The following is a 10,586-nucleotide window of genomic DNA, read 5'->3' as shown; positions in this document are numbered from 1 at the left end:
TAGAATGGAGAGGTGAACATCACAGATGAGCAAGTCACATGACAATGGGGAAAGAATCAAAAAGCCCCCACTCCTAGTAATGCCAACCTTGCTTTGACCCAAGAAAGAACCTCAAACAAGCCCTCTTTGGCAGATCTTAAAGAGCAGAACGCCATACAGAACCTTCATACTCTGATCGAAGTCCCACTGCCATCTGGTTGGTCAGTGGATGAGGTGGAATTTTTACTCTGATCTAGCAGGGCTTAAGGGATTAAAAAAAGCTTTTAAAAAAGGTGATTAACTATTTGGAACATAAGATTAATTTGCAATTGCTGGCCAAAAAATGTTAAGAAAGAAAAGACTTCCACGCATCCAAGCCCAAATATTTCACCTGCTATAATTTAGCTATTTTTCATTTGATTTCTCTGAAGTCTGGGCACCTTGTGTACCTTACCAATGAGATTTTTTTTCACATTAACTTTCACATTGCTAGAATAAATCACCCTACCTTTATAAGAAATAGGATGATCGTGACGGAACACTGAAATGTGTACAGTTGTGGTCACCTAACCTTAAAAAGCTGGGAAGGGTACCAAAAAGAGGCAAAAAGATCCAGTGGACACAGCATCCTTCCTAAGAGGAAAGGCTAAAAAATGGGGGGGGGCATATTGGCTTAGAAAAACAACAACTAAGGGGGTCATGATTGAGGTTTATAAAATTCCACATGGGTGGAGAAAATGGGTAGAGGGAACTTTCTCTCTCTCCTGTCTAATATTTGGGGGATCTCCTAACGAAATTGAGGAGAAGTAGATGCAGGACTAACAAAAGGAAGTACTAGTTCTTCACATGATCTGTAGCTAGCATATGGAATTCACTGCCACAAGATGTTAGGATAATTACTAGTTTATGGCTACAAGAGGAGACAAGACAAATTCATGGAGGAGAGGTTTGTCAACAGGTATGATAGTTAAAGAGAAACCCCAGAGACATAGTGTTCCTTTAAATATCAATTGCTGGTTGGGGCATTACCTTCTTTGTCCAGCTGGTGGACTTCCTGGTTGGTCACTATGGGAAATAAAATGGTGAACTAGATGAGCCATTAGTTTGACCCAGCAGGGCTGTTCATATGAAAATGCACACTGCAGAGGTGCTACTGCCCTTTTATGATAAGCTAAAAATGCCTTTAATGAGTTGCCGGGCATTTTTCATCCAGAGACACTTGCATGCACCTTTTAATGTTGTAATTGTTACATGTTTTTATGATCATTATACTATTTACTGTTGTTTTTATGCTGTTGTAAACCGCCCTGAACCGGCCATGGCTGGGAGGGCGGGGTATAAATGTAATAAATAAATAAATAAATAAATTAAATAGAATGCAAATATGTGCAGTCTGTACATAGTGGCACACAGCAACAAGAATAGATAGACAAAGGAAGGGCTCTCTTGTGGATCGATTCTCCACACGCCCAATATAACAAAACCTGTTCCCTTGAGACCACCAGTTCAGCCTTCCAGCAAAGGCACACAAGAGTGAGTTCCAAAATATGTGCGGGATCACACAGGAACAATTTATGGGCTGAAAATAGATCAAAGGCTTGCTTTGAACTCTCCAAAAACAAGCCCGTGGCATTCCTTGATTACATTTGTGTGCCAGGATCTGTAGCAAGAGCTCTTTGCTCCATTATCAGTCAAGCTGGATTGCAGCTGATGCAGCTGAGCACAGCGGACCTCCAGTTGCGACAAACAGTGCTTGTCCTTACAGAAGTCAAAGCCAGCCCAGCAGCCAGGCACAAGTCTCAAATGTGAATAAGCAAATGCCATTTCTCTGCATGATAGAGAATTTCTGGACATGGGGGGGGGACACACAAGATAAGTTTCCTTGCATGGAGAGGATATTTACCGTATGTGGGGCTAAGCAGTTTAGGGGCTGAGCTACATACACAACCTGTCAGGTTATGTCAGATTCTGAATTCTTTTTTTGAAAAAAATATTTTTAACGTTTTATAGAAGAAGAAGAGGAAGAAGAGATTGGATTTGTTCCCCACCCTTCACTTGGAGTCTCAGAGTGACTTACAAACTCCTTTCCCTTCCCCTCCCCACAACAGACACCCTGTGAGGTGAGTGGGGCTGAGAGAACTCTGACACAAACTGCTCTTTCAGGAACAGCTGTGCCAGAGCTTGTGACTGACCCAAGGTCACATCAGCAGGTGCAAGTGGAGGAGTGGGGAATCAAACCCGGTTCTCCCAGATTAGAGTCCTCACACTTAACCACTACACCAAACTGGAATACAGAATAAAGAAAGGGGATAAAAGAAAAAGATAAGAAAATAAAATTATAAAAAACAACACAGATTTTCATGTAGATGAGCCTGCCAAAGACCATAGCTTTCAATTCTGACCCATGCCTTATTCTGAATTGGGGAAGCATATAAAAGTATGTATTTTAACTGCGCAGCATAATAATAATTTTGAAGTATTGGCAATCCTAATCTTCCCTATTTAGCTGGTCTATAGAGATAAAATAAATTCTTGTTCTCTTCTTGCTCCACAAAAATGAATTTAGCAATACTTGCCAGTGATCTAATTCTCTCTTAGATATTGCGATAAGTAAATTCTGGAATATGAATAAAAACTTGGGCAAAATAAATGACTTAATCGAGTTTAACTTTTCTAAAAATGTAACCATAATAGCAGTCCACTCTTGAAATGATTTTTTAATTTTAGTTATCAATGAGACATAATTACTACTGAACAGATTAGTCAAATTTATTGGTAACAATATCCCTAGATGTTTCCAGGTTTTCTCTACCCATTTAAAGGGAAATATGTTCTATCTCTGAGGGAACATATATCGGGTATATTTCTGTTTTTTCATAGTTTATACCTATTATAGCCCCTTCTTAAAACACACCTTAAATCTTTGGGATAAATTTAGGAAATCTTTAACTCCACCTTCTTCCCCAGTTATGACATTTCTGGGACAATCCGGGTTTGAGCCGGGACGCCCTGTAGAAGCCTTTTCAATCTGGAGGAAACATAATATCTATAGACTGACAGATATTAGTATCAATGATAAATTGGATACGAAAACTCAGCTGGAGAAGAAATATAAAATATCTCACCCGTGGTACCAATACTACCAACTACATAGTGCACTAGGTAAAGGTAAAGGTTCCCTTGCTCGAAAGCCAGTCGAATCCGACTCCAGGGTTGCGGTGCTCATCTCCGTTTCAAAGCCGAAGAGCCAGCGCTGTCCGAAGACGTTTCCGTGGTCATGTGGCCGGCATGACTAAACACCAAGGCGCACGGAACGCTGTTACCTTCCCACCGAAGTGGTCCCTATTTATCTACTTGCAATTTCTTGCTTTCGAACTGCTAGGTTGGCAGGAGCTGGAACTAGAGACAGGAGCTCACCCTGTCTTGCGGCACCCGGGTCTTGAACCACTGAACTACTGACCTTCCACAGCCTGCAGTTCAGCGTCTTAACCACTTGAGCCATCGCAGCTCCTACATAGTGCACTAGCTACTGTGTTATACCATATATGTTTAAAAATCATTCTTTAAATGCTTTTGAAGCCCTATTAAAAGACGGTAATTTCAATGTAAAAGGTGTAATCCCAATTATTTATTATTGTGTCAGAATCTATGGTCACAGTCTACTTCGATTCAAGACCAATGGCTAAAAGAGTGCCAGATAAAACTAACCGAACAACATTGGGACTCAATCTGGAACACTCCCTTGCTTAAATCTAGATCTACAGCTATCTGTTGGCAACAATATAAACTAATTACCAGGTGGTATTTAATGCCATACAAGTTGTAAAAAAGCAAATTAAGAACTAATTGGGAATGCTGGAAGAAATGTGGTGAAACTGGAACATTTCTCCACTGTTGGTAGGGTTGCAAATTAGTGTATGCATATTGAGAAAATATTATCAAAAAAAATTAAAGACATAACAGGAATTTTAATTCCAAATACACCAGAGTCTATTTTACTAAATCTGTCCCAAAGTTGAGGAAGGATCTATTAACTCATCTCCTATTAGCTGGTAAAATAATTTTGCCACAACAATGGAATACTAAGAATATACTGACTTTGGCACAGTAGTATGATAAAGTATGGGATTTGATAGTCCAGAATAAAATAATCTCACAATTAATACAAATTGAGAATCCTAATAGGAAAAATGTTTATAGAGACATGGTATACTTTTTTTGAGTATATGAATTAAACCACCTGCCAGAACTCCTCAATACCGAAGAAATACTTAGATTTTGTGGTTTTTTGTAGTTATAGGTTGTTTGATAGATAAAAATGAAAAATGACATTATTTGGGGAGGTAATAGATCTTGTATTAATGTAGCACGTGCATTGTTTTATATGTTAAATTAAAATATATTAAAAATTTAAAAACAACACAGAGGGCAATTTTTATAGATATTAAGGACAATCATTGATTTAAAAGTATATAAAAATATTTATATCATTGTGGCTTCGTAAACCACGATAACAACCTACTCAAAGTATTCTGCTATTGTCTCATAACATGTTTTCATTTTTGTCCTCTCTTATCAATTATAAAATAAAACATATGTAAATTCTTATTAACTTTATATATATAATTCTGTTGAAATAAAAACTGTGCAAATGATAATTTTCTTAATATTTCATATAAGACTTGACATTTATAAAGTAAACCATTCAAATATATAACTACAAAGATTGATTATAATAAACATAAAAAGCTCACCAATTGTTCTCAAATTCATCTTTCAGTCTCCGATTAATGTAATTTGTCAATCTTTTCACAACTGAATATTCTTGTATTTTGTCTATCCACTTCTCAAGAGCTGGACAACCCTGTCTTCCACTTTACTGCAAATACTACACTTGCTGCAGTTGATATGTATCTAAGCAAATCATACATTGTTCTATCTGTATTCACTGGTAAAATTCCTCATAACATAGTCTCTGGTAACATAGCAAATTTAATATTCAATAATTTTTTTAAAAAAATTCTGAGATTCTGGATTTTTACAGGATCCTGAGACCTCGATACTGGGTACTTGATAAAACTTGTCTTTACTGCTTGTGTTTATTTATTTAGGATATTTCTATGGTTCCTCTTCAGAGTCCGGCTCAAGGCAGCTTACTGTTAAAGCAACGTAGCGATATAAAAACAAGTCATTGGACATAAACATCTTTTTATTCAAGCCTTTCAAAGAAAGCAAATTAGCACCAGGTGAGCCTCAAGAGGAAGTGTGTTCCACAGGCAAGGTGCCACCCACCTCACCTCTAAAGGTGGGGGCATAGAGAACAGGACATGAGAGCAGAATTTAATTGGAGGGCTGAATAGTGGGGGAGGAGATGGCCCTTTAGGTACCCTGCCCCCAAGCCATTCAGGGCACCTTGAACTGTGCTTGGAAACAGATGGATAACCAATGCAGATCTTTCATCACAAGGGATACCGTTCCTGTAAACAACCCCGGACAATAACCTAGCCCTTGAATTTTAGACCAGTTGACGTTTCTGGACCACTTTCAAAGGCAGCCCCATGTCGAGCACATTACAGTAATCTACCTTGGATGTGATTAGAGCATGGATCACCTTTTTGAGGAACAGTTGTAGCTGTTTTGCTGGTTTACACTCCAATTGCTTAACTGTTTCCCTCCAGTCCTCTGCCTTAACAAGCATTATCTCCCATACCTAGTAGCCACCAGCCATCAAAGGCCATTGAGCCAGCACATTTGGACTTTTAATACTATAGCCCAGTGGGTTCATGATTTCCACCATTATGGCCGGGAGCTGACATGGAACAGCACAAAGGAGGGAGCTGGCTGCCTAGCAAAGGGCCCAGAGAGCCATCCCCAGGACTTGGAAAGAGGGGTGGGCAGGGTGTGGCCAGGGACCCATGCAGCTCAGCAGGGCTGACTGGAAGTAGCAGCAGTGATTGGTGGGGAGGGTGTTTCCTTAGGAGTGAGAAGGTCCTGGGGGAAGAAAGAAGGGGAGGACCAGACAGGAGCACTGGGGAGAGAGCTTGAAAGACCATAAACTGGCAGAGCCTAGGGTGGACGGAGGAGACAAGGAGCCCAAAGATGGGAGAAGAAAGTTGCCTCCTCAGCCTCCAGATTAAGGGTGTGGAAAGGCACAGCCTGTAAGTGAAGATGAAATAAAGAGGCATTAACTTTTCTTCAAGAGTCATGAAGTTCTTTGCGTAGGGAGGACAGCATGGAGTTCTGACCACCACCACCCAGTCTGCTGTGTGCCCCTACTCTACATGGAGCACCCCAACTGTGCCTATTTAAGAAACATGTTTATTTATTTGGCTACAAGCATGGACAGCTTCAAGAGGGAACTGGATAAACACATGGGGCAGAGGTCCATCGGTGGCTATTAGCCACAAGGTATAGATAGGAACTCACAGGCTGGGGCAGGTGATGCACTGTATTCTTGGTGCCCGGGGGGACAACAGTTGGAGTGCTTCTAGTGTCCTGGCCCCACTGCTGGACCTCCTGATGGCACCTGGTATTTTTGGCCACTGTGTGACACAGTGTTGGACTAGATGGGCCATTGGCCTGATCCAACATTGGCTTATGTTCTTATGCTCTTATTAGCTAGGCAAAAGTTAGGGGCAATTATCCCTTCACTTGACATAGCTGAATAGACTTACCACATGTCAGGATATGGTTCTGATGTGTTAATTCCATTTTTCTCACAATGAAGGCCTATAGGCAGCAGCAGTGCTGATGAGAAGTCTCAGCTGAAATGCTTGAACATAGACACATCCTAGAAAAAAACGTGGTTCCAAAAACATACAAAGATTTATTCACTGTCACTACCCCCCTTGTCTAAGGCACATTTGGAAACGGTATGGCCTTGAATGGTATGGAAACAGTATGGCCTCTTCAGTGGCTGCCCCATGTTTCTGGAATAGCTTTGCAGAACAGATCCGAGGTAGACCCTCTTCGTTTTCCAGCAAGGCTAAAAAAATTGAGCTATTCCAGAGAGCTTTTGGGACAGTGTGAGCAAACAGGAAGTACCCTGCTGATGGTGGCACAAGCGTTATTTAATTGGTTTTTAATGCTTTTATATCTGTTGCTTTAATGTTTGTTTTATCACATTATTTTTGTACGGTTGTTACCTGCCTTGGACACTGACATGCTCAGGAGAAAGGCAAGCACATAAATACTTTAAGTAAAAGAAATTTGAATTAATTCACTTGATGGCAAAATTTGTGGGATTTGGTGCAAAGATGTAACAACAACAACAATACTTAGTATTTGGATTTTTATGTCTTTGGCATTTTGGACTAGTGTGAATGGGCCAATCATTAGGTTTTTCCACTACAAACTTGATGCATGGGTTTAACAAAAGAAGCTAAATGGTCTTTAATGACCCACAATTTCTTCCTTAGCCTTTGGAATGCAATACTGATGAATTTGGGAGGATCGTGCCTTGGTGTTTAGTCATGCCGGCCACATGACCACGGAAACGTCTTCGGACAGCGCTGGCTCTTCGGCTTTGAAACGGAGATGAGCACCGCAACCCTAGAGTTGGATTCGACTGGCTTTTGAGCAAGGGAACCTTTACCTTTTTAAGAGACAGGTGGAAGAGGGTTGGTGGGGCTGCAGTGTGAATATGGACAGAGAGATAGTGAGCTTTTAACTGGCACTCTTTGAACTCTCTCCAACTGCAACTTGAGTGGACTGAAAATCTAGATATTAGTATTTAGTGGGATTGCCCCATCAGTCTACATACCCATTGTATTAACTTGGTTACGTATTTTATAGTATTACATACTTCCTGTGTGCAAGCTGCCCTGAACCTTGGTTGCAAAGAAGGGCGGCCTAAGAATTTAAATAAATAAATAAATATTAAGTAATCAAAATGATGAAAATGGAGGTATCTTAGGTAAGGTTGCCAGCCTCCAGGTGGGGCCTGGAGATTTCCTGGAATTACAATGGATCTCCAGATAACAGAGACCAGTGCCCACAGAGAAAGTGTCAGTTTTGGAGGGTGGATTCTCTGGCATTATACCCCACTGAGGTCCCTCACCTTCCCAAAACCCGCCCTCCCCAGGCTGCATCCCCCAAATCTCCAGGAATTTCCCAACTCAGACTTGACACCCCTAAATTCTTACAGGTATAATTATTCATTAGAAATCTGATGCAGCGACTGGCAAGAGAGAGAGGAGCGCTACAATGTCAGGGCAGGAAGACTTGCCTTCTGAGCCAGTTTGGTGTCGTGGTTAAATGCACGGACTCTAATCTGGGAGAACCGGGTTTGGTTCCCCACTCCTCCACTTGCACCTGGCTGGATGACCTTGGGCAAGCCGTAGTTCTGATGAGAGCTGTCCTTGAAAAAGAGCAGTTTCTGTAAAGAGCTCTCTCAGCCCCACCTACCTCCCAGGGTGTCTGTTGTGGGGAGAGGAAGGGAAAGGAGTTTGTGAGCCACTCTGAGAGACCTTTGGGTAGTGAAGGGCAGGTTATAAATCCAATTTCTTCTTCTTCTTCTATTACAAAGGAGGAGAGATTTAAAAGCCACCACTGAAAAGCTAACTGCCTTGAACATTCGATATAGATGGATAGGCGCTTTGAAACTACAAGTGTCGCTCAATGGGAGGAATTACTATGCATCTGATGCTGACAGTGGTCTCGGTTTCCTTCAAGCTTTAAAGATCAGTCTGCCTCGAGATGAAAATAGGCGGAACAAAGGAGGCTCGTCTCACGGCATGACATGGACCCCTCCATTTAAAGAGGCAGCGAAACAATGAAGGATCTTCACTGCAACTCTCCAACCACACAGGACACATGCACCAACAACATTATGACAGCCATCATATTATGGCAATTGGAAGCCTTTTTATTGCAAGTGCACACTATTATTGTTAAAACATCTGGTAACAGCAAACTGTTTATTCATGAGGTGTTATAAACCACTTAGGAACATAAATATTAGCTTATATACTATAAATGTTACCTTGTTATGACACGGTTATATAATTAATAATAAACATGGGGTATGTAATATACGGCTATATAGAACCATTATAATTTTCATATCAATTATACACCTTTTGAAAAACAAAACAAAAAAATCTGATGTAAGATTAACAGCTGTGTGGTCTGCCCTAGGAAACTGTTCCTCCTCCCCACAGTGAGCTCTGCGTGTATATTTGTGAATGAAAAGATAGTACAAAGATTCCATATGTTTTGTGAGCTCTCTTTCATCCAAAGGAGAATAAACTTGTGCCACTGCCATCAGATTTGTCATCCTTCTGGGATGGGTATTGCTATGTATTGGGACTGAACCATTCTAGGTATGTCACACCAGAGACTGGCTGAGCTTGAAGCACAAGAACAATAGCCTACCAGGACTTTGGAAGTAACCAATCTAGTAGTAATATTATGTAAACAGCCTATCATTGGGAGTGGGGTGTGTTTGGGTGTGGCAATTGCATGCTATTTAACAGAGCTGCGGCTCTGGGGTCTTGTCTTACTCTTGCTGAAATCACAAATAAAGTTGAGCTGATCACTGGACTCGAGCCTGCTCATCCATGGAACCCACGATTTAACAGGTATGAAGTCCTTAGTAATATGCAAAATTTTGAAATGTGGCTCATTAAAAATGAACAGGGGAAAAAACCAACAGTGAAGTCAGAAGGCAATGAAATACAAAAGCTAGAATCTGAGACATTTCTGTGCAAAGCTCAATTGTATATCATTGCCCAGTCACCATTTTCAGTGACTGGGATAGCAAAACCTTCCTAGACTTGTTAGGCTGACTTAACACCTGTAGTGTGGTAGGAATCCTTTGTCTTTAATCAGTCCCAACAAGACAATGTATATTTGTTCTTGAATTAATACAGTAATGCCATGCCAATTATTTATACGTGTACATAATGAAATATAATAGTGTAAGTTACTTTGAAGCTAGCTATTTCCTTGATGCTGAACACGTAAAGAACTCTTACAGACAGGCTACATTGTGCTACCTCTACAAACTGTTGTTCCAATGCAGTATAGTGAGTTCCTTCTGTTGGAAAAATTGGCAGAAATACTTAAATATTCAGAGTTTGCAATGGATCTTTGCTTCACTGGAGAGGAGGGAATCCTTTCTGTGTAAAAATCTTTATTTCTAAGGGAAAGGATACACAGGAAAAGCTACAAAATAAAAGAACTAAGGCTACATCTCTACAGCTTTACAGAACAGACTGACCACACAGTCTCACAACAACAACTGTAATGGAGATTATTATTATTATTGACTCCTAGAAGGAAATCACCTGAATATATTAACCCATGATTGTGAGTAAACTGATTTTGCAGGCTTTGTTTTCATTGGCTCTGAGTCAGGTTTCCCTTCCAGGTCAGTCTAAACAACAGAACACAAGGTAAACAGGTTAACCCTATAATGACTGAATTAGACCTTGCAACACACACACATTTCCAACACCACCTCTGCTCAGATGTGCCCTTTTTAGTGTTAACAATCAGAGGGATCCGACATTTTAAAGGTTTCTATTAATTTCTTAGTGTCAACAAAGCACTATATTTAATTCAGGTTCAGGTTTCAGTTTATTGTCTTTAGCCATAGGCCGTTA

The sequence above is a fragment of the Gekko japonicus genome, unplaced genomic scaffold (assembly GCF_001447785.1).
Source record: "Gekko japonicus isolate JY-2015 unplaced genomic scaffold, Gekko_japonicus_V1.1 scaffold22, whole genome shotgun sequence".
Lineage (NCBI taxonomy): Eukaryota > Metazoa > Chordata > Lepidosauria > Squamata > Gekkonidae > Gekko > Gekko japonicus.
The sequence above is the reverse complement of the archived record's forward strand: the minus strand, read 5'-3'. Positions refer to the sequence as shown.